Consider the following 26744-nt stretch of genomic DNA (forward strand, 5'->3'; position numbering starts at 1 on the left):
AGACAAAATATTTAATATCTACTGTTAGTAAGTAAAATGCTAAAAATTAAATTGCAACAACTCGAAGTGATTGGCAGTTCCATCTGTTTTGCACGTTTAAAAGAAATTATCGTATATTACTACAGAGTTTACTAGTGCTGTAACAAATGATGTGTCTCAAAGAAATGTTAATCAGCCGAAGGTATATTTTATACAACAAAGAAACACACACACACACATACTTTGACAATTAAATACACATGTACTCTAAACCTAACGAAAAATGTTTTTTTTTTTCTGTATGAAGTCACCTGACATTTATCATAATGCTCAGAAATATTCAACACTGGGTAATCCGACACACTGTCTAATCTGACATTGATTTTATTCCCCTTCAACATGTTGGATAAGACAGGTTTCACAGTATATCAATGACGTAATGTATGCAATATATAAATAACTGTCCCACCTGCCTGCTAATGTGGAAACAAAACTTCCCTCCATAACAAAAGAGTGCACCAATGGAGATCATTCGGCAAACCTCGGCTGATTCCGTCACCTTCATCAAACGTTTGATGAGGTACGAATCGGCCGAGGTGTGCCGAGTGCAATGGAGATAATCTCGAAACTTGTGTAGTAAGATCAACTCCTAACAATGCACCACTTTTCAGCATTTATATTCATTGCTTAAGGGTTTATTCTTACTAATGAAATAAGTTGTGGTGATGCCTATATTTACTGTAAGACATTTGTAATAATGAAGCATTTGTGAGATGTACCCTTTATCAGTTATTTACAAACAAGGCATTTGAAGAGGATGAGCACAGTGCATTTTTTTTATCTGAAGTTAAGGTGATTTTAAGCAAAAAACATTTCTTGTCCATATTTAGAAAGCAAAATATTTTGACTTAGTTTAAAGTTTTATAAACCCATTAAACTTGTTAAAAAATTAAGTATGTAAACTTAATTTTGAATAAAGAGTTGGTCCTCTGTGTAAAACTTGCTCTGTGAGCAAGTTGGAATTACAATGCCTTTCACGATTCCTTCACATTAAATGGGGTGAAGACCCACAATATTAATAAATGTAGATTAAACATCCTATTTATGTCAGTTATTGTATTAAATGAGCTTTCAACCATTTTATGCTTTATGGTTTTAAATAATATTTTATATTTCATAAATTAGACAGTGAAATTTGCAAAAAAAAAAAAATTATTGATTTTTAAACTGTTGTTACATTTAGGAATGTGGGTATATGTACATATCCTGTTCAAGTCTTTGTGTATCACATTATATCATGATATACTTCAGACAAATTAGTACACCCGTAGTCTTGAATACAATTCATACATTGATTTCATTTGCCGCAATGGTCTCTTTAATATTGCAATAATGCATTTGGTCTTCCTAATGCATGTATAATGCAGGTACTGTATATACTCTATGTCCAACTTATAGGTGAGTCATAAAAAGATTAGTATTTTGAAACCAGGTTAAAACATCAGAGCATTGATTTGAAATTGTCAATTGATTCTGGCAAAAAGTTGTACCGATTTATAAGCGGGTCAATAGCAAATCCCTCCAAAATAACCTCAAAAAATACAACTGATTTATAGGCAGACCACCTTATAGGCGAGTATATACAGTATAGTTTTTGTTGAATTTTGCTAACAGCAAAACACTATGAATAATGAATTTTGGAAAAAAAGATTATTAAGTTTAATGATGCATGTATGTAGTATAGAAATATTGTTCATATGCCTGTACATGGTACAAATATGCATTTTACAGAGTGTACATATGCCAGAATCATATGGACCGCAGACTGGCCCTGGTGATTCCGTTAAGAAAAAAGAGGAAAAATCAGTGTTTGTGCTCATTGGTCATTGGACAAAGGTAAATAGATTTATTTCATGAAACTAAACATGTAAATTACTAGGATATTAAAATATCACAATTAAAATACATGTACTGATTTATATATATATGGATATCAGTTGTTCTCCTTGATGCAGTTATATGCATTTGTTATCCCTTTTAAGTGGATCTTTTAAATATTATGCAGTTTATTTAGAAGCTCTTTATTATCTGCACTGTTCACTTTTACAGGGTGTATGCCAGAATTTTTTGAAGAACAGTCTGAATCTGACATGGAAAAAATGAAGAAAAACAGCCTTCCTGTTTATAAATCTACATTCTGACAAAGGGTAATTTTGTTTAGTTCAATTAGAAGTGCACATTTAATTTCAGTTGCTTTCCTTAATGATATATTATAGCATTTTTATTCCCTTATGAGCAATATGTATACTTGTAAAGCATGTATCACAAAATCTTCTGCAAACAAAGTTTTGGGTGTATATTGCTTGTTGCTTAACGTCCCTCTTGAGAATTTTTCACTCATATGGAGACGCCACCACTTGCTGGTGGAGAGCTGCAAATTTTTGTCCTATACTCAGCACTTACGGCCATTGAGCATTGAGGGATCTTTATCGAGCCAGCACCTACTGTGACATGGGACCTCAGTTAATACGTCTGTCTCATCTGAAGAACGGGTCTCCACATTCCACAGTGGGATTAAAACTCGCTATGTAAGGATCAGCTTCTTTCTCCGCGACTCTAGAGTAGACGCTCTAACCACTGCATCTGCTCTACTTTGGCAACTTTGGGTGTATATAAGCATGGTTGTATATAAGCATAGGAATCATCATGTCCATCTGTCTGTTCATGTGTTTGGCCACTTGTGTGACTAGCTTTTTTGTTCCAATTCTGGCTGAGATAAATTGATTTAGGTCATCTAAATACAAACAAATTAAGGGAAATTACTATGGTATTGGGATGAACATTTTGGAATACTGTCTCATTGTTCCATTGTAGTTGGTCTCTTTAATGTTGTAATAATGCATCTGGTCTTCCTAATGTATGGCATACACTGTATGCATGTATAATGTTGTTAAAGTTGGATGAATGTAAAACAGTTCTTGCGTGATGACAAAGGTAAATAGATTTAGTTCATGTAACTAAACATGTAAATTACTAGGGTATTAAAATCTCTCGTTTTGAATACTGATTTACATGTGGAGAGTAGTTGGTCTCCTTAATGCAGTAATAATACATTTGATCTTCCTTATGCATACTGCATATTTATTTTTATATAAATTTAATGGCTGACATGTATGAGGGTTGATCCAAAAGTTTGTTGAATTTCTTCATATTTTATTTATTTATTAGTGAAAGAGGTTGAATACTGATTTAGATGTGGATAGTAGTTGGTCTCCTTAATGCAGTAATAATACAGTTGGTCTTCCTTATGCATACTGTATATTATATAAATTTAATGACTGACATGTACGAGGGTTGATCCAAAAGTTCGAGGAATTTCTTCATATTTTTAGGTCACCTGAGTAACTCAGGTGACCTATTGCTATCCGTTTTCGTCCGTCGTCGTGCGACGTACATTAACATTTGAACATTTTTAGCTTCTTCTCTGAAACCGCTCAACCAATTTCAACCAAATTTGGTATATAGCATCTTTGGGTGAAGGGAGAGGGCAAACAAACATTATTTTAAAGATTGCCTTAGCATGTCGTTTATTCTGTGCATTTATGGCAATTAATATTAAAATCGTCCAGACCTGTTAAAACCCATGGATGTCCACAAAAATGTTACTCAAATCAAATTTCATGTTAAAATTCGAAGTAAATATAAATACCTGTGTAATTGTATAATGGTGTAACAAATGTTTAAGAATGCCATATTTAAATTTCAAAAATTGCTCTAAATGTGCATGAGATAAATATCTAAATGCTGTGAAGAAGCACTGTGCTACAATTACCATATTAAAGAAGTGATTTTAATGAAATCTTGTTTCTAAAAAACCTGTAGAAAATTTAAAGAAAATTAGAAATCACGATTCTTACCCCAAAACCATCAGATGGTATGAAAGCCTTCAAACAATGTGTTTTACATAATTCGCATTTCCAAAAACTGTGATCATTAATTTGCCGACCTATTATTGTATGTTCTAATGAAGGAGAATTCATGTGCAAACTTCTACATGAGAAGAATAAAAGTATTGCCGTGTCCTGCAAGAAAACAAAATCACATTATATTATCAATTGCAGATGGTGTCTACGTCTTTCAACTAATTTTGCAACGGCAAGAGTATCTTCTATGTAGTAACTGTTTTGAACCAAGACATCCTACTGACAACTAAGTCCATGATACAGAGCTTTCTACTGCCTTGTTTAGAATTTTACATGTCGAGAAATTTATGGTCAGTGTAATGACCTTGTTTGCAAATCTAAATCTTCATTACGTCGAGTTTAGACTTTCATGTGAATTTCATGGTCCCTGTCCCCCTGGGGCCTGAGGGGCGGGGCTAAAACCACCAAAAATAATGCAATCTTTAAAAATCTTCTTCTTTACTCCTGGACATCAAGCAGTCAAACTGTTCGCATCATTGTAATAAGCATTGAGCCCTCTACCAAAATTTTGAAATTCATGGCCCCAGGATCAGGGGTTCTGGTGCTAGGATGGGGCAATATAGATCATATAGTGAAAGTGCATTATTTCTTTGAAAATCTTATTCTCTGCTCCTGGGTATTAAATAAAGTAACTAAGTACATAGTTATGAAAAGCAAGACTGCCTCTTCCAAAATTGTGAATTTCATGGCCCCAGGGTCAGGGGTTCTGGTGTTAGGGCGGGGCTCTATTGATTATATAGTGAAAATGCATTAATTCTTTGAAAATCTTCTTCTCTGCTCCTGGGTATTAAATAAAGTAACTAAGTACATAGTTATGATGAGGAAGAGGGCCTCTTCCAAAATTTTGAATTTCATGGCTCCAGGGTCAGGGGTTCTGGTGTTAGGGCGGGGCTCTATTGATTATATAGTGAAAATGCATTAATTCTTTGAAAATCTCCTTCTCTGCTCCTGGGTATTAAATAAAGTAACTAAGTACATAGTTATGATGAGGAAGAGGGCCTCTTCCAAAATTGTGAATTTCATGGCCCCAGGGTCAGGGGTTCTGGTGTTAGGGCGGGGCTATATTGATTATATAGTGAAAATGCATTAATTCTTTGAAAATCTTCTTCTCTGCCCCTGGGTATTATTTAAACAAACTAAGTACATTGTTTTGATATTCAAGATTGCCTCTTCCAAAATTGTGAATTTCATAGCCCCAGGGTCAAGGGTTATGGTGAAAAAGGGTCAGGGGCTCTATTGATTATATAGTGAAAAAGCAAAATTTCTTTGAAAATACTCTTTTCTGCTTCTGGTTAAAAAGCAAAGAAGCTAAGCATATAGTTATGATGAGCATGATTGCTTCTTCCAGAGTAGTGAATTGCATGACCCCTGGGTCAGATGTGCTGGTGTAATGGTGGGGCTCTTGATGATATAGTGAAAATGCATTAATTCTGTTAAATAATCCTGTCTGCTCCTTAGTGTTAATCAGATAAACAAAGTGATTACTTACATGTATGATGAGCAAACTTCTGGTCCCAGGGTGAGAGGCTCTGGTGTTTCTAGGTGGGGGGGGGGGGGGGGGCTCTATTGATAATATAGTGAATCTGTAGTAAAAAATGCATTATTTCTTTGAAAATCTTCTCTGCACCTGGGCATATCAGAGGCAAAACAAGTAAAAGTTTTCATAAAGATTTTTGAACATCTGGCTTCGGGGCCACCAACGTATAAAATCTCAGCTCAAATCTCAACCTCAAATCTTAGATTTCTGCCTCAGCTGAGATTTTCCTAAAACATCATGCCACCAACATCTCTGAGATTCGATCATCTCACGTAAGCTGAGATTTGAGAAAAATCTTGGACTTATTCTCGTTGTTATATACGACCTTTTTTTCTGAAAATGCATGAATTTGTTGAATCAATGATTGAATTTACCTTTTAGTCAGTTATTTATGCAATATTTTAGTGAATATCACGAAAAAACACATCCCACACTTCCTTCGTCTTTTATTTGTTGTTTCGAGTCATTCAACAAAGAGGATTCCATTTCGACATTTGCGACAATAAATTTTCATTGAACCCCCCGTAAAAAATCCCTACAGAAGAATAACACAAAAACATATCTAAACTTTGTAGTCTTGGTTCGTCTGTCGACATAAACACACAAAAACATACACCGAGGCGTCACTTCCACCATTGTGACGTTACATGTAGCAGGTAGGCGGATCAAGACTATATTCCCCAGACTGATTAAAAGAAATCATTTTTCTTTGTTTGTTATATATGTTAGATATATCTGTATAATTCTTAATTCTCCATAGCAAAAAAAAAAAAAAAAAAAAATATGAGTCATAGGGACTATTTAAATTTAGAATAAACCTGAGTGAATTTTTTTTCTAGCAGATCCACACAAAAAAAATGCTCAGTAGGCTTATATCATGTAAATTTCTCACATGCTGTAATAAATTTTGCGAGTATACCATAATTGTGGAAAAACAGCAAACATATCCAGGAGCAGGTAACATACGCATGCTTAGTTTTACAGGATTTAATTTATCAAGGAAATTTCTCGAGGAACTGTTTAATTGTCGGTGAATTTCAGCTCATATCCCCCCAGAAGGAAGAAAAACCGGCTGAAATTTGAACTAAGGGCATGTATAGGGAAGCGGCAAACTAACACATCGCATTTTTCTACGATCCCCTGTGACAAAATGTCTCGGAAAGTCTTCTTTTTTTTTTTTTAGATAAATAATAAACAACGAATATAGCACCACTTGACAAATAATCATCGTTACATTGAAAACCAGAATCAATCTCGCATACGCTCATTGAGTAATGAGAAACTGATTAATTTCTAATTGTATCGTAAATAAAAGTTTCACTGCGTAATGATGTAATTTTAAAAAAAAAAAAAAGAACCTACGGATCATACTTTTTTGCTTCAAAATGTAAGTTGTCGTACTAAAAAATACTGTTTGTTAAAAAAGAATCTATTCTTGCAAGTACTATAGCTAGCAAGTACATTTGAATAGATGCAGTCCTTCTTGTGATTTATACATGTATTTCAGAATGGTCATAAGTCAAGTTTATTCTTATAAATAATATAAATGGTCAAGGATTTAAGTACGCACAATACATTGTGAGTATAAAGTCGATCCAAATTCTCAATCAAGAATTTTATAGATTTAATTAAGAACCAAATTAGACAGACTGCTATCATCTGTAATAAATAAATGGCGATTTACATATTATTTCGAAAGAACAGAAGAATTTGTACATGAAATTCTAGACACTATCAGATTTCTTTTAATATTTCGTATAATATTTACCTTAATAAATAGTAAAATATAACTTCCTGGGAAAAAAAATACGGGACCGAGGAGTTTTGATATTTTATCTAATCATATTTCCTTTTCTGATATACATGAACATTGTGAATTACATGTAATAAAAATGTCTTGTCACAAATAGCTCATTTAAATATGAATTAAATTAATTATATTAATTCCTGTACGAATGAAGATATAAATGTTATGTACGAACGTGCCACTAGAATATTCTATTCTTTATTTTTTCTTTATTTATTTTTTTCTTTTGGTAAAGTTTAAAGTGCTTGATTCCATGCGTGGACAATATTAATATAATAAGAATATTTACATGCGCGTAATTACCCCCCCCCCCCCCCCTTCACAGGGTAATCAAGTTTTGGGAGAAATTAACATCCTTTCTGTGCTTGTATGTTAATTTCGTGTATTTATTGATTAAAATGTGCACTGTCACAACATTTGCGATCATTTTACCATAAAAAAAAAAATTGTGAGATTTTGTTTGAGACTGGTATACATCAATCTCAAGATTTTCTGAGAAATCTCAGAATTTTTTCTCAGCTGAGTCGGAAAAAACGGTGGTGGCACGCATGTTTGAGAAAAATCTCAGACGTGAGAATCACTGTAAATAATGTACTTGAAAGGTTAATAGTATAAGAGAATTATGCAAGGTTTTTTATCATATAATACAAAAAGTACTTTCATAGTTTTAATGATCAGGTAGACTTGTAAGTAATAGATGAATAAAATTGAGACAAAAATAACTTGTCTTATTCAATGTTCATCAAAGACCAAAAGAGTCCAATGTAAGAGATTTTCAACAAGGAATTAAAATACCGGGTAGTACAGAAGCACTAATAGTTTGTTAATAACTGTATGGTGATAGTGATAAATGGGGAACAGATTAGAACCTAATTTATGAACTGTTCATGAACACTAGACTAATTATTTTGTTGATCCTGATCACCCTATTTTTCTTGCTTTTGGGCAACAAAGCTTCACCTTTCAGTTCATTTTATACTCTGTGGATCCTCTTAATTGTTGTATTATAATCAGATGACCGTTAAGGCCCTTGGGCCTCTTGTATTTATTTATTAGTGAAATTGGTTGAATACTGATTTACATGTGGAGAGTAGTTGGTCTCCTTAATGCAGTAATAATACATTTGGTCTTCCTTATGCATACTGCATATTATATAAATTTAATGACTGACATGTATGAGGGTTGATCCAAAAGTTTGTTGAATTTCTTCATATTTTATTTATTTATTAGTGAAAGTGGTTAAATACTGATTTACGTGTGGATAGTAGTTGGTCTCCTTAATGCAGTAATAATACATTTGGTCTCCCTTATGCATACTGTATATTAATATAAATTTAATGACTGACATGTACGAGGGTTGATCCGAAAGTTCATGGAATTTCTTCATTTTTTATTTATTTATTAGTGTAAGTGGTTGAAAATTACAAATAAGAATTATATAGACACTTGTTGAATTTTTTTAATAAACAATATTTTAAATATTTATGATAGTAACTCTATGGCAGTTGCCATAGCAAAGGATGTTTTAAAATGCAGGGGAGACATTTACTCGTTCATTATCATTTTAATTGAACAGTCAGGTAATCACTGCCCCCCAGGACCTGACATGCCTTGTTACTTGATTCTTTTCACACATACGGTCATCATGACCTTTCCTTGTTGCCAGCTTTACAATAGACAACAGCTGCATAATTTTCATTACATTTATTAAAGACTTGAACAAAAACATATACAATCTTGCATTACTCATAACTGTGATGGACATAAGGGAATTGGCATTAAATGGCCGCATTGCATAAATGTACAATCAAAAAATAGGGTCCAGGAGGGATAGCTGGCATACCGACTAATAAGTACCGGGCAAAACCAGTGGCCCTGTGTTGGTCACAGATGCCCGAGATCCCAAATTTAGGTACTAGACATTAGGGACCGAGAGATTTGCGAGCACATCTGTATACCCTGCTTCCGGAGATTGCTTCTGGTCAGCAGTACTTTTACACCCAAGTACTCCAGCACTAAGCCTCCCCTCCTGTTACAAGAGGTGGAGGGGGCCCCAGGCCTGCAGACTTGGCTACGACCCCAATCGAAAACTTTTTACTTGACTTTTTACTTGACTTTTATTACACATTGCCATAGGTTGGATACTTTGTAGACAACCTGTCTACCCAACAATGTGCCCACCAACTTGTCTGATGGCTGGGCAGGGAAACAACGAGCCAGATGTGTTCGCAACCCTCCCACTCATCCCTCCGGACCCGCCCCCCTTAAATACAATGCGACAAGGGTTTTGAAAAAGTCTTATAATATTGTAAATAGACTATAGATAGATGTGTTAACCACTGTCACTATAAGTTAGTTTAATCACAAGTCTTGAATCACTGTTCCGGACTAGTTTTTGTGCACAATATTGGATTGGCTGTCCTTTCTCCGCATCAATCCCTATGAGCTGGATTTCCTGCCGGTACCTGTTTGTTGTTGAATATCTGAAAAAAGCAAAAGATCTGACAGCAGATTACTGCAATTTGGTGACATTTTCATTAGCCAATGATTGCATTGGCTAATGACGGATAACTCTTTCATATTGATAATAGGTTTGGATATTTTGGTAGAATTTTCTTAAAGTTTTAGGGAATATATGAGATGGCATAAGGGAATGTACGAATCAAATAGTATGAAATTACATGTATATAAAAAAGGGGACGGGTGGGTGGGTAATTTTGATGTGGATCTCCTGCCTCACCCTGTTGCTGGATGGCGGGAAAAGGAAGTGCCATCAATTAATCAACTCGTACCAATACCAGTCTTTTGCCTTTTGGATTATAACCAATTCATTCCACTATTAGTTTTAACGACATTGTAATGTGCTTCCGTCAATTAAATGAGATTAATTTGGTATAAGGGCAAATTAATCTGCCTTAATTGAACAGTCAGGTAATCACTGCCCCCCAGGACCTGACATGCCTTGTTACTTGATTCTTTTCACACATACGGTCATCATGACCTTTCCTTGTTGCCAGCTTTACAATAGACAACAGCTGCATAATTTTCATTACATTTATTAAAGACTTGAACAAAAACATATACAATCTTGCATTACTCATAACTGTGATGGACATAAGGGAATTGGCATTAAATGGCCGCATTGCATAAATGTACAATCAAAAAATAGGGTCCAGGAGGGATAGCTGGCATACCGACTAATAAGTACCGGGCAAAACCAGTGGCCCTGTGTTGGTCACAGATGCCCGAGATCCCAAATTTAGGTACTAGACATTAGGGACCGAGAGATTTGCGAGCACATCTGTATACCCTGCTTCCGGAGATTGCTTCTGGTCAGCAGTACTTTTACACCCAAGTACTCCAGCACTAAGCCTCCCCTCCTGTTACAAGAGGTGGAGGGGGCCCCAGGCCTGCAGACTTGGCTACGACCCCAATCGAAAACTTTTTACTTGACTTTTTACTTGACTTTTATTACACATTGCCATAGGTTGGATACTTTGTAGACAACCTGTCTACCCAACAATGTGCCCACCAACTTGTCTGATGGCTGGGCAGGGAAACAACGAGCCAGATGTGTTCGCAACCCTCCCACTCATCCCTCCGGACCCGCCACAGACATCGATATGATGTTCCTCCATTACTTTACATTAAGGGATACTTTTCCCTTCCCTTGAATGAGGGACCACAATCCACTTTTTATGTTATTTAAGAAAGTTCTGTTGCCAAGCTCAGAGAGGTGTGTACCATCAAATCTAAACAATTCCGGATTAGCAACGGATATGTTTGCATGTGAAATTACACCCCCACCCATTTCTGTGACAAATTTTGAGATATTTTTGTTAATTCTTTTACGTTTCTTGTCTATCTTTTTTCCACTGTTCAATGGAGCTCCATGCCAATAACGGCATGGTAGAATGTGTGACCACACCAGTTTAGTATTTGGGAGAAGAGCATTATATCGCAGGAAGCTGCATTGAATCTCTTGTATGAATTTTTTGCTAGTTAAGTTTGGAGTTACCAAATCGTTGGATCCTAGATGAATTACTAAGTAATTTGGGGGTACTTAATGCTTGATGAGCTGTAGGATTTGTGGGTCTAATTCCTGCTAGTGCATCCCCCTGCTAGATCTCCATAGCAGTGTGGCAGGGAGGTTCAGGCTTTGTCCCCCTGGGCAGTGTTTGGCTGCTTCCCCTGCCCAAAAAGGAATGGATGATCCTATGATCCATACTTTTAGACCTGCAATGCTTTGGGTTGGTTAGTTTTGGATTTTAAATGGACTATACACATGTCCAAATATCCCCCCCCCCCCCGGCATCGATGGGTAGATGTCTGTAGTCCTAGTAGGCATGGGAATGTTGTTGTGAACCAAGTTACATGATCCTTATGTATTTAAGAAAAGCTACTGATTTCCATCTACCAAACTTCTGAATTTCAGAATCGGATGTGCCCTGTAATGCAAGGTCTGTTGCCCTCCCAATTCGAAAGCTGTGTGTGCCAAAATGGCCTGGTGTTGGTATTATGTTTTCAATAGCCTTTTGAAGGACTGCGTTGAATTGGTATCTCGTCAATGGTTTTGTATTAAGATGAATTAGAAAACTGTGGTTAACAGGGGTATGGGGCCTACGCTCGATAAAATCCAAGGTAGCTTTAACTGGGCACAGGGTAGCAAGTGGCTGGCTATGGATAATAAAGGTGGTATTCTTACCCACCTGGTCAGTTTTGGAGTGTGGTATGGTTAACCTTAAATAGGGCTTGTGTGGATGTGCTTGAATGTGTTTGAGTTGTATGCAATGGGATGAATTCGGTGTGTTTGAGTTGACTAAAGTGAATTCCCCTACACGAAGTAATGCAAAGTATGCTAATGAAAAAGCACATGTGAACAGTTTGACCTCGTAAGTGGAGCAACACACTGACTGTAGTGATATAACGAGCTTTTCCAAAATTGGTAGGGTTATTGGGAGGCGGCTGTCTGGAACAACTCTGTTGTTGCGCTTTAAGCCTTGAAGTGCTTTGTTAATTTGGAAGGACTTGGTAGGGTCAGGAAGATGGTTTATTTTGTGGAAGTATGACAATGCACTAATGTAAAGGGACACTGAATTGGCTGACATTTTTTGGATGGATAGGTAGGCTATAAAATATAGTAATATGTTGCTGTGCAGGGGCCAGGTTTGCTGTAAGCCATAAATGTTTAAAAATGATTGGAATTTATTCAGTGCAGCCCGGTAAGCTTTGTAGGTGTTTTGTGACAAGGAGCTATGAATAAGGCGTTTGGACTCAGCAATTAGATTTCCCATATCTGCTTGGGGAGCTGTGTGGGCCACATCTCTGCCTCTGGAGCCAGGTTGCGAAACTTTCCCCACTGTGAACGAGAAATACTGTCAGCTATTTTGTTCAGTTTTGTTGGGATGTGTTGGGCTTTAATTGTAATGTTATGTTGCAAAGTGAGGAGAACAAGTTTTCTGACAGTGTTCATTACCCTTGTTGACTTAGATGTCAATGTGTTAATGACTTGTACAACTGCCATGTTGTCAATGTGGAAAAGTATGCGTTTGTTTGATAACCATGGGTGCCATAACAGGAGTGAAACATATACTGGAAATAGTTCTAAGAATGTCATGTCACGAATAACGTCAGAAAACACCCAGTGGGTAGGCCATTTTGAGTGAGCCCAGCGGCCAGCAAAAAAGATTCCAAACCCCCCATTAAACCCCCCTGCACTATCTGTGAATAGCTGTAGACTGTTATCTGATGACCAAATACCGGAGCATATGACTGTGACCCCATTAAAGTGTTTCAAAAATTGCTGCCATACTGCAAGGTCTGCTTTCATACCTTGATTAACTCTTATCATGTGATATGATTTTTTGATGCCAATAGTGGCATCAACTAGTCGCCTGCAAAAGGCTCTGCCAGGTGCTACTGTTTTGCAGGCAAAATTGAGGAAGCCAATCAGTGATTGTAAGGCCTTTAAGGAGACCTTTTTACTTATCATGACTGTTTGAATGCTTTGTCGGAGAGAAACTAACTTGTCTTGCGGAAGTCGCATTACCATGTGGATTGTGTCAAATTCAATTCCTAGAAAAATTATTGTTGTGCTAGGCTCAGTGGTTTTGTCAAGAGCTATTGGTATTCCGATATGGCTACAGATATTTTTGAAAAGGTCGAGGGTAGATTGGCACTGATTAGAATTTGGTGGTCCTGCGAAGAGAAAATCATCTAAATAGTGTAGAATATGGGGGTTACGTGAGCTAGATTGAATGATCCAATGTAATGCAGTTGCGAACTTCTCCCAGATTGCGCAGCTAATGGATGCACCGAATGGCATCATTTTGTCAAAAAAGTATTTACCCTGGAATTTAAACCCCAATAGATCAAAATCATTTTTGGCCACAGGAATGAGCCGGAATGCAGATTTTATGTCGGATTTAGCCAATAAAGTACCTGCCCCCAGTGTCGAGATGATGGCTGCTGCGTCGTCCACTGATGCGTAGTGTACTGAACATGCAGCTGGATCTATAAAGGAATTGATCGATTGATGTTCTGGGAAGGACAGGTGATGGATGAGTCTAAAATCTCCATCTTTTTTGGGGACAAGTTCTAATGGTGAAATTTGAAGGGATGGGAATGGTGGGTATTCAAATGGTCCCCCTACCCTCTGGAGCAGGAGTTCTTTATGTATTTTGTGTTCCACTATACTGGGGTTTACTATAGCACTTTTTAAATTTTTTGATTCCCTGTAAATTCTTGGGCCATTGTACTGGAGTTGAAAACCATGTAGGAAACCGTTTATGAGAAAAGATTTAGCACTGTAACCTTGTAGATAAGTAGACAAATTGTAGACATCAATTGGAGTTTTTCCTAAACTGTTGATATCCTCGTTAGAATCGTGTATTTCTATTCCTGCATTTGATTGAGGGGTGTGATCCGCCACATGAATTGCACAAGTGGACAAACCTGCAATTTGGGTAGAATTTGCATGACTTGCCTGAATTAAAATCATAACAGTAACGATTGGGTGCTGAATTTACATTTTTCTTAGCTGCTGGTATATTGGGCTGTTTATGTTGGGGGAAAAAATTTTGTGTGGGAGATATGGGCTTTTCTTGGGCCTGCATGGTGTAATTGTTGGTGACATGGATCAACCAGAGTTCAGAGTTTATGATTCCCCAGGACGAGTGTGGGTCTGACGCTTTGCGAAGCCGAAATTGTTCATCATATGTGAACCAACCATTCCCCGATCTGTCTGCTGCCATTCTTACATCCCTCATATATTTCAAAAATTCTTGGGCTCTAGATCTATATTTTTCTAACATAATACTTGTGAAGATGATGAAGGCTGAAGTCCATTTTTCAATTGACAAAAAGGTGCGGGGTTTATGCTTCACAAGGCACATTGTGCCGTTGCGTATTTGTATTTGGCCTTGTGTATCTAAGTGATCTGAGATTTCCCGCGCCGATTTTAGAAGTATGGATAGATCGACAAATTTTCCCTCCCAAATTTTTTGTTTAATTTTTAGTGGAACATGGGCGCTAATGGGATCTAAAGAACTGGGGGTTTGAGCAGGTTGGTAATCCGCAATGCTAAATGGGGGGCCACCGAATTCACTATTGTTTGTATGGTGTGTTAAGGCATCTACTGTGGGGAGCAAAATGTCACACTCACCCGAGATGTTGCTCAACGTCTCCTCGTCTTGGCCCTCCCGACGTCCTGTGGGTTCGTATTCGTAAGCCTCGTGGGTTGATTCCGCCACCGTTACTGTGGCTGGGGACGTTGATGTTGCAGTACTGGTCCGGTTTCCCCTAAGTCGTGGTCTTGTGTAGGTGGGATGTCCCGCCTCGTGTGTGGACCGCTTGGATCTCCTTCCTCGCCCTCTGCCCGGCGAAACAAAATTACGATCGCGCTCCTTTCTGGAGCGTGAGGTGATCGTCTGTCTAACTGGCGGCATAGTTGAGTCCAGGTAGCGTGTAAAATTGGTTTGACTTCCGTCGGATGATTGCGATAATAATTTTGATGTGGATCTCCTGCCTCACCCTGTTGCTGGATGGCGGGAAAAGGAAGTGCCATCAATTAATCAACTCGTACCAATACCAGTCTTTTGCCTTTTGGATTATAACCAATTCATTCCACTATTAGTTTTAACGACATTGTAATGTGCTTCCGTCAATTAAATGAGATTAATTTGGTATAAGGGCAAATTAATCTGCCTTAATTCTTAATACGTGAAATAAGAAAAATCCTGCACTAAGTGGCAAATAAAACGAAAATTTTGTCATAATTACGATTGCTTGACCACTAATATACCTTTCTGTGAGAGTTTTACTGATTTAACTTGATATTTAGATTATTAGTTGATGATTTCTTGTTCATATTTTAATTGTTAGAGAACATCACATTTTGGTCAAGTTATAAGTTTTGTTAAAATCTTGGGAACACTCTGACTTAAAGGGGTATACTACTGATACAGGCTGGAGAAAAATGCATTAAGCAACTGATTTACCAGTGGCATTAGAAATTTAAGAAAAACAGAACTTCCATGGAGGTTGATTAAAGGTGTGGCCGCCTTTTGGAGGGTCTGTTTTTCTCATAGACAAATTAAGCGTTGACCGCTGACGTACTGTGCTTGACTTTGCTTCTGAAATTGGAACACCATATGCAAAGATGGGGAGTATTTTTGAAATATGAGTGTAATATTAAGATAAGTTGATCCATGTGAGAGGATACCAAGGCTTTTCTTGAGAGAGAAAAGGAGAAAAAGGCAGAATATTCTGTAGAATTACTTAGTCGAATTGAACATGAGGGTGAGATGCTCCTATAACGCTCCTATAATGTGACATGACATACTTAACTTGACGTTACGTAGAAGTCTCCCCCTGATTTTACAACTATCAATGTTCAGAAAGCTCGTGTGACCTTATTGGTAATTGGAACATGGTGAAAATTTCCAGTATTGTTGCATAAAGACTCCATATTATAAATATGCCTATTGTTTGCTTTCATCAAATCACAATAAAATTTTAGAGATAATTAAATTTCACAAACTTTTGGATCAACCGTCGTATTAGAAAAAAGATGGATCTATTAGATTGAACAGGTTATAATTCACCTGAGTCATTTAAATTACTTATTGCTATCTGTGTTTGTTCAGTCATCATGTTTCAAGTGTTGTCTGTAAACTATTGAACATTTTCAGCTTCTTTTCTGGAACCAGTTTCAACTAATTTCTCAGTTGAAGTATACAGACATAATATAGAAGTGATTTTATTGACTTTCTCAATCTATCCTGAATTTAAAAATGTAAATATAAGCATTTGATTGTAAATATTGAACATTTAGCATCTCATAACCAGAGTTGGAAATTACTGACTGCCCGAGGTAGCCTGTTTTTCAGGTAGGCAGGGACAAACTTTAGATTAACCTCGGTGGTCGAGGTCATTTAAACAGCTAGTTCCTGTTTTCCATTTTTTTTTTCAGGGTATAGTAAGTCTATAGAAAATAAGTAAAATATAGTATATCAAAGGAACACTTCTAGTTAAAAATTTGAGTTGACCTTAGGACCAATATTGGTTTCAGTCTTTAGAAAAAGCTTATCGATGTATGTTCCGATCACTGACTTTAGGCCACATGTGTGTAGTTTCTTGTTTCTCATGTATTGCTTTAGTTCTACGTTAATGGTAATCTAACAACCAAGCTTTATGACAAATGAGATGGCTTTAACTTTTCAATTGTCAACTTCCCTTACTTATTTAGCAATATACCTTCATCACCTGCATACAGGGTTTATATCTCTCAGTTGATTTGATACGAAAGAGCATCCTCTATGTTTGAAATTTTTTTAAAACGAGATAAGTTATTGACAAACAAGTTGCTGAAACAAGAATATCAGCAGTCTTGTTTAAAGTTATCATTTTGTAAATTCTATGGTCGATACAATGACTTTGTCAGCAAATACAATTTATCATTAAGTCAAATGCTGAGTGACGTTTTTCATACTTATTGTTAGGCCATTATTTACACACTGAATTATCGATGGATTTTTCCATTGTTTCCCAGTTGTGACAAGGAGCACATGGCGTGTGTGACCGGTCTGCAGGGGATGCTTACTCCTCCATGGCACCTGATCCCACCTCTGATGTTTTGGAGGTCCGTGTTTGCTCTGCTCCTATTTTGTATTTTTTGATGGGCTTTTGAGCTTGAATACTGTTTGTTATCTCGATATATTTCATTCTAGTCAACTGTGTGTTCATATGATCCTACCTCAGTATTTACAGAATTATACATCCTTTGTATGAGGGTCATTCTTGATGTCTGACTGAGTAATGGCAATGGGACATAAAACCTTAACTGACCTTACCACATTCTTTTCTAATCTGAAAACCCTCATGCATTTTTAGCATAACATATCGCCAATGCACACATTTTTCCCAAGGAATGAACTGCATCTACTCTGCATAGAACAGTATCTCTCCCACTGGCACAACAGTACTATTACATGTCATTATGTTCTTGAAAGGAAAACACAGCAGTTATTGCTCAGCAAGATTCTTTTTCCTGACACCTGCAGTATCGAGTAACACAAAGTGAATGATTAGTGTCCTCGAACAAAGTGTGCTTACAATGAGGTATAGTTCCGGTTGATTGCATTTAGTTAAAGAGAATTTATGATCTGCATTTCTGTAGATGTCTTTTATATCAACACCAAACATGCATTTAAGGAAGAAAATATAAGTAAAATGCAAAAGCCTGTATAAAAAAATCAAAGTGCAAGGACAAGTGCACTTAAGGAATGCTTAATGGGCCCTTTTTCAGTGCTGTATTACTTTAGAATATATTACCAAACTGTTCTCTTTTAGTAATAGTTAAACACAAGTGGACATTTCTAATTAAAATCACGCTAAAACATCAATCAGCATGGATTTGAAACAAATGAAGTTTTTTAAATGCCTATAGATCCGGAAAGTCATATCAAACCCATTTTGAGTTTCAATCGTTTATTTAAATCAAGGGGAGGAGGCATTTAAATCTTAAATCAGACACTTGAACAATCTGATGGTGGATCATTGACAGGCACATTTGCCGAATGATACTTCTTGCGCTATTTTACCCGAGAAAAAAAATTGAATGAAGTTGTATAGATGCCTGTATCCATAGTGATCAAACTATGAAATTGGTATGCTTGCATTTGAAATAATGCAATAAGTATTAACATTAGTTCCTTTATATTTTAAAATGAAAAAAGGTGTATTTGGGTGGCTTTCAATTCTGGTACCATTGTCTTGCTTGAATGTTAAAAATGTTTGACACTTTTATTTATGATGACATTTTAACGACACTAAACTCTCTTAACCCTTCTGTGTTCCTAACCCTCCCGTTTTCCTAAAACTAAATACATGTACATACAAACTTCTCTATGCGGCATGACTTTGATATAATGATACAAAACGTGGCTATGCTTTACAGTGAGCATCTTTGAGGAATGTTTACCTGGGTAGAACTCACGTGACTACCGGTATTTTAAATAATTTATTCCATGGGTGGGTTCAACATAGCTAGATCATACAGGTAAATCTAAGCTCTTACTTGCTATAGGAAAAACATTGAACTTTTCATACATTTTTTTAATATTTTAAGTACAAGCCTAATCTTGTACAAATTTCCTACTTTCACACAAGTTTTATAAATGTATAATGCATTTTTTGTCAATCACACAAGTTTGTACAACGTTAGGCTGACAATAAACAAAAGCTTTGAAATGAATGACTGTCCTCGATTTACTATAGAAAATCACGAATGTTGGCTGACCCCTACCACATTGTATGGCTTTGCTCTTTGTATATTCATGAATTTCAGCAATAAAATTTGTTGAATTTAGGGTTTAGATATCAATTAATGATCTGAGATGGAAAATTAAGCTTAATTTGAATCTTCATTATTTCACATTTTACCGGGGCCCATAAGTGCACTCGTTCTTTAGTGTTTATACAGGTAAAAAGTTTGAAAAAATAAAAATGTGCCAACAAATGGATTTGAACCAGGACACTAAAAATGTTCATGGTGAGAGTCTGCGGTCTACCATTCTGGGCTATGCTGACTATGAGGACATTTGTAATAAATATAAACCAGTAAGATAGAAATAGGTTTTCACGTTTTTTGTAGTTTTTTTTTTTTTTATATAAATCTAAAGCAGGGGTACGTGCCCCTAAAAAAACCTTGTTTTATAATAATTGCTTAAATCAAAATCTATCAAAATTTCATAATTTAATTTTGGGGCAGGCAAAGGGCGATTATATTGCATCTATCGGGTATAAATTTTCTTATCAGAAAATTGTAGAGATATGCAAGGTTAATTAATGACAACATTTATTTTTCATTTTTGCCTAATACTTTTATGATTTTCACTAATAAATTGATGATTGAAAAAAGCCTTTAATATGACTGCTGATTTTATCTCCATCTGTTAATTTTTAACACCTTTTCTCGTGATTATAGGAGATAGAGAACAGATTATGATTTCTAACATTTACTGTTACAGATCATTTCCTTGAGATAGGTGGAACCAACAGTCAAATCCAGACACCTTTAAGAAAAGTAAAAATCTGACTCAGGTAAAAAAAAATCATTTACAGTTTTATCAATTAGTAATTTTTACCTTAATTAACTGGACAAATCTCATTTGACGATATACAGGTCAAGAATGAAGAGTTTAAAGCCTAGTAGGGATTTTGGTCAATCATAACAGGTAATCTGCAGCCCCTATTGGGAATTTTACACTCATATGGAGACGCCACCACTTGCCAGTGGAAAGCTGCAAATTCTGTCCTATACTCTGCACTCACAGCCATTGAGCAGTGAGGGTCCTTTTTCCTGCCAGCACCTACTGCGACATGGGACCTCAGTTTATAAGGTCTCATCCGAAGGACTGGTGTCCACATCCCACAGTGGGATTCAAACCTGTGATGTAAGGATCAATTCCTTACTTCGTGACTCTAGAGCAGACGCTTTAACCATGGCGCCACGCTTGTGACTAGCTCAGTTTTAAAGAAATCATTCAAGATATTTTTTATCAAACTTAATATGCTGTAAGATTAGTAAGACCTATTCAACTATTTCAAAAATTTTTTACCTTTCCTGTGACCTTGACCTCACTTTTCTTTAATTTGCATCTTGCATGGTTTTAAACCATTTAAGATATTGTTATCTAAGGCTATGCATCTATACATAATTTGGTGAGAACTTATCATCTATTCATTTTTTTTTAAAATTTTTATTTCAATTTTAAAGAAACTTTTCAAGATATTCTCATCAAACTTCATATACTAACACAAAATTTCATGTTGCATTACTATACACTCGGCGGGGCATTCATGGCCTATGGACATATTTCTAGTGTAATTTGCTATTTCTGTTGTTTGTTTACTTTCGGTCAGTAAGTGCCCCCAAAGGGCAAGCCCCAGTCCTATTTTCTTTTCCAGGGTTGCAACAGCGCCCCCTAGAAAAACAAGTTGCACCATCCAATCAAATCTTGTTTTGTGCTGCTTTATGCCAATGAAATTAAGGCTGGACAGCATATGTATTATATTCTGACCAATGGGGTTGCCGTATTTTCAAATAATTAGGATAGACTTACCACTTCAGCATTCCTTTCATCACTGAAGTGATATGCATGCTCAAAAATTGACTAAGTTTCATTTTTGTGTCAACTGCAGAGCAGAACGACACTTAGAGATCACTTTACCTGGTGTCTGTCTGTCCGTCTGTCACACCTTATATCTCCAAAATTTTTAGAGGCAGGGTTTTGATAATTAGCATTTATATATGTTTTTGAGCTCATGATACTATACTTTGAAACTGTATGAAATTCAGTTACCACAAACTTATTTAAATACTATGAAAATACATTGGGATCAGTATTCTACAATGAATCGTGTTGACTGACAAAGTGACAAAGTAAAGACAGTCTGAAATCTCTTTCCTCCGAGGATTGTTGGAAGCACCTACATGTGTATTAATAAAATGATAAATAGTTATTCATCATAATTTCAATTTAATTATTCATTTGAGGACTGGGGAACTATATTTTTTGATTGCCAGATTCTATCCCAGTCTTTTACTTTTGGATCCTTTTTTTTCCTTGCAGGCAAATGCATGAACCTCCATGCTAATATTAAATTAATAGCTGACCACTCTTAGATTTATTTACCTCTTTAATGAAGATACCTAGCAGGCGACATATACATTCCTTGAAGCACTCTAGTTCCTATTTTATTTTCACTAATATAATGATTATTGAAAAAAGACTAAGGTGCTCTATAGTGATCAGTCTATTCATTCATCTGTCTGTCAAATACACATATCCCTTGTTCAGAATACAGGTGACTCTAAATACTTCAAACTTTATATTTTTTAATAAGGTACATGTAGCTGCTTTGGAACATCTGAAAGGTCTATTACATTATCGCTAGTTTTACTAGTTTTCTTCATGTAAGTTGAATATATTTCAAACTTTTAAATTTTTATTTTTGCCAGGTAAGAAAGAAATTCAGGAGTTCTTAAATTGCCCTCAGACTTCTTGGATTGCATCAAACTGCTAAAAGACCTCAACAAAAACAGTGTCTTGAAAAAAAAATGAAAATATTCAGTGAAAAAAAAATTATGAGAGAAAAAGCCACTAAAAATCTTCAAGCCTTTGAGCTGAAATCTGGAAGTCAATCTGTGGACTTTACTGGTATGTCTTACTAATTAAGTCATCATTTGTGTATAATAAATACACTAAACTGTAAACACTTGTTAAAATGTATATAATTTTTAGATATAATTTGTAGCTCACAGACATCAATAGTTTCATGTAATTTAAGTAATAATGAAAATTTCCTGTTGTCTGGCTAGATTAGAAACTATATATTATTGTCCAATTTTGGATATTGTGAAATAATTCATTTAGTAAAATTGGGTATGCATACATGTGTATACACTTACATGTAAATTAATTGTTATAGCAAATTTAATCTATCATTAAGTTGAATGTTGACTAATGTTTTTCATCAAAATTGTTTACACTGAATTGTTTGTGGATTTTTCCATTTGCCCAATTATGTCAAGGAGCACATGGCAGAAAATGCTTTCTCCTCCATAGCACTTGGTGTTTTTAGAGGTCTGTGTTTGCTCTGCTCCAATTTTGTATTGTTTCAATGGACTTTAAAGCTTGATCACTTTTGGTAATCTTCATATTTTATATACTATTAGAGTACTTGAAGAGAACTGTAAAGATTTAACATACAGTATAATGCATGTATATTGCACTTTAAGTAGAGTGTATGTGGTTTAGAAATGTAATTCATCTCATAGTGCATTGAATTTGTTGAAAATTAGAAACTTTGTTGAAATTGTTTTAGAATAATGTTAGATTGCAGATTTTTTTAAATCATGCAAGTAAGATATTGCTAAATATTCTTAAGCTTTTCTGGACAGTCTAGATGAGTTCTTGCTATATACCTAGCATTGTCATCCCAGTTAAAATTTAAGGAGCAAGGTTTATTCCTAAGCTCTAACTGGACAAACTTGCATGGATTAAAGCACATTAACAGATTTACTTCAGATGCTTGACCTGATCAACATTTTCTTCATGTGTTTTTTGTTTTTGTTTGTTTGTTGTTTAACATCCCTCTCAAGAATTTTTCATCCATATGGAGATGCCACTACTTACTGGTGGAGAGCTGCAAAATTTGACCTATACTTAGCACTCAGGGTCATTGAGCAATAAGGGATCTTTTTTGTGCCCACATCAACTGCGAGGTGGGACCTCGGTTTATACGGTCGAATCTGAAGGACTGGTCCCCACATCCCCAGTGGATCTGAACCTGAGACTTAAGGATTAAATCCTTACTTGCGACTCTAGATTACACACTCTAGCCTTTGCGCCACATGGGGGACTCCACAAGAGTAAGTGTTTTGAGCAGTCCTATTCTCATGTAATTATAAACTGTATGTTGAACAAACCTGCAAAGATAATGTATGTTAATGTTTCAGGGTACCAATCCTTGATTTGACTTAGATTTTCTGGATTAATGACCAGTTTTTAGAGAAGGTTCATTCAAAGTAACAATATACTCTTTGGTGATCAGTAAACATAGATGATGCATCCTGCTTCTGATGCTGGATGTAACATACATTTTCAGGGTTATTGAGCAGTTAAATCTAACCCAGAACAACTTGCATAGATTTTGGATTCAGGTGATATACATTACCAGAGTGTTTGTTGAGTGAGACTTTGCCTTACTAGTGGATAACATTTATAGAAGTGAGCTTTGTATTCTTTGATTATACCATCAGTGCCAACTACCATACATTTTATATAATAGATGTAGCTGTTGTTCAACTGAATATGATAAAACTGTGGATGAAAATAATTTGATTTTTGTACCTTTGAATGTATTGAATTAATTTGTAAAAGCTGTTATGATACAAAGTTTGATATTTTATCAAAGTTTTTAGCATATGCAATCAATAAATGTATCAACATTTTTATTTTATTATACTTTTAACCCTGCAAACTTCTTAAAAACAGAATAGTAATGATCCATTCAACTGATACTAGGTTAGTGTCACACTGTACTTGTATATCATGTATATTGAACTGTAAATGAGAAACATCTAAATATGTCAAATCACAGCATGAATCATTGGATTATGTAAGAAGTGCACTATCTTGTGCTTTGGTATGGTATTAATAATAAATGTTAAACTATCATTTTTTTTTCAAATTAACAAAGGATATGCTTGAGTGACTGTATTTTGACTAGCAGTAAAAATAAAATGATTTTGAAGCATTTGAATTATTTTGATTCATGGTCTCTGCAAGTTTAATGATAGCAAATATGTATATTGAACATGGCATCTACATATTGCTATACTGGATCTTAATCACAACATTGAAATTTTATGTAGTACATGTACTCTTGGTTTCAACTGGTCAAACATATTCTTAAATCACAAAGAATTTAAACAAATATAGGTATGATTCAGAACTTCATCAATTAGTTGGAAAGTGAATGCACTCAATGACTATATGGTTTAAAAGAAGCTGGGTATAAATAGCAGGAAAAACTACTTGATTTCCACTGTGAACTTTGTGTCCTCAACAAAACAATATGGAGTATACTATACTTGGTCTAAAGAATAAGTCTAATCTATGTCTGCATGTCTATGTCTGCATTCACTTTCAGGTTAAACTGTATTGGACATTGAGAGTTTGTTTGTTGTTTAACGTCCCTCTCGAGAATTTTTCACTCATATGGAGATGCCATCACTTGCCGGTGGAGAGCTGCAAATGACCTATGCTCGGCACACAGGGCCAATGAGCAGTGAAGGATCTTTTTCATGCCAGTATCTACTGTGACACTGGACCTTGGTTTGTACGAAGGACCGGTCTCCACGTCCCACAGTGGGATTCAAACATGTGACATAAGGATCAACTCCTAACACGGCAACTCTAGAGCATAGGCTCTTACCACTGCAACATGTGGGCGACAGCATTGAGAGTTAATTGTGGATATCAGAACAAGCTACTCTGGGCTTATACTCTCTATATATTGATTGATTGATTGATTGTATGTTGTTTAGCGTCCCTCTCGGGATTTTTTCACTCATATAGAGACGCCACCACATGCCAGTGGAAAGCTGCAAATTTTGTCCTATACTCAGCACTTACAGCCATTGAGCAGTGAAGGGATTTTTTCGTGCCAGCACCTACTGTGACACGGGACCTCGATTTATGCGGTCTCATCCGAAGGATCGGTCTCCCCAGCCAACTGTGGGATTTGAACCTGCGATGTAAGGATCAACTCCTTACTTCTCTACTCTAGAGCAGACGCTCTAACCACTGCGCCAGGGGGGCAACTACTCTCTATATAAGTCACTTGTGCAATGACTTTAGTTTTATATTCAAGATTTTGTACTGATCATGTTGAGTCACATTAACACAAATATCTTTCTGCTGAGCTTGACCAATGACCATCCGCAACTATTCTGGTTGGAAACAATATGTTAATTAATCCATAATCAGTGAAATTACTATGAAAGAAAAATGGTCTACTTAAACCACAAGTTATATGTATAAAAGTATACACTGGTCTCCTTAAGTCATATGAGAGAAACATAAAATATTAGGGAGACCATTTTTTTCATATATTTTTAGGAGGCATTTATAATGAAAAAATAAAGCAAGAGTCGACTAAATGGTGTTCTATAGAACATTGATCTGGTATTTCTTTTTAGAAAAAAGCAAATTTAAAAAATCTGTATATTGTCTCCTTAAGCCATATATAATGGTCTGGTCTCCCTAGTCCTTAAATCAGAGTTATATATATATATATATATATATATATATATATATATATATATATAATGATGATGAATTGAAAAAAGGCAAATGGAAATTGAAATCATTAAAATGCCAAAGGCCGTCACCGTAGCTCAGTCGGTAGAGCGCTCGCTCCGTGATCGGAAGGTCGTGTGTTCGAATCACGGCAGCCGTGATCTAAGTCGAGAAAAATAGGTAACAACAGTTACTGTTTCTTCGCCAAGCGCTCAGCACTTTGAAGTGAAAGTTGCGGGTCCTTCGGATGAGACATTAAAAACCGAGGCCCCTTGTCACGGTAGGCGTTGACAAGATAAAAACCCTCACTGGTGAATGTCCCTGAGTGTCTAGTAAAGGCCTAAGTTTGAAGCCCTTCACCGGTATATGGTGACCTCTCTATATGAGTAAAAGATTCTCGAACGGGGCTTAAACAACATTCAGTCAATCAATCAAAGAGCAGTAACTCTGGGTTGAATATTATCCGGAAATATACTTGGAGACATTTCCAGTAGGTGACTCTTTCCACAAGTTTTATAGCATTTTCGAATTTAAATAACGTTCACACATGATATTTCAAAGAAATGTAGTAGAAAAAAATCCATGAATTTCTATCGTTCATCCAAATTTAAAAAAGATCTGACTAACGAAGACGTTCAAGATAAGGAACAGTGTTATCAAAGATAATCAACTGAGGGATCGGACAATTATAATTAAGACTCATATACTCTCTGAACAAAAAAAGTGCCAGGTCAAAAAAAAAAAGATTCCGTTCACTGCCTTCAAACTTCCTTGATTTTGCATCATGCAGTGTCAGCAAATTTAAACTGTGTATTGATCTTATATATCAAATAATTTTTTTTTATTTATTTATCATTTTTCAAAGGATATGGAAACTTTATCCTCTTAAATTTGCATCAAATGATTGAAAAATGTTGGAGATTTTCCTGATGATGTGAAAAAAAATGAAAGGGGGGGGGGGTAAATATCACATGCTTCATGTATTTAACACCTCTAATAGTTTCTGTGATAATTTACCGCAAAGATTGGAACCCAGTGAGGAATATTTATCAAAAGTCGCCAAATAG

General features: G+C 35.8%; 1 long non-coding RNA gene across 1 annotated transcript in view; it reads left to right on the top strand.

The window, feature by feature from the left end:
• The window catches only part of LOC133201408 (uncharacterized), a 28140-nt gene extending 5737 nt beyond the window's left edge, over window positions 1-22403 (top strand). Inside the window, exons 3-5 of the long non-coding RNA XR_009723087.1 lie at window positions 1771-1875; window positions 2089-2186; window positions 21831-22403. This is a non-coding gene — a long non-coding RNA (uncharacterized LOC133201408). The remainder of the gene's footprint in view (window positions 1-1770; window positions 1876-2088; window positions 2187-21830) is intronic.
• Window positions 22404-26744: the final 4341 nt, after the last annotated feature.

The sequence above is a fragment of the Saccostrea echinata genome, unplaced genomic scaffold (assembly GCF_033153115.1).
Source record: "Saccostrea echinata isolate AGI-Se365-2 ecotype Australia unplaced genomic scaffold, CSIRO_AGI_Sech_v1 ptg000044l, whole genome shotgun sequence".
NCBI classification, from domain to species: Eukaryota; Metazoa; Mollusca; class Bivalvia; order Ostreida; family Ostreidae; genus Saccostrea; species Saccostrea echinata.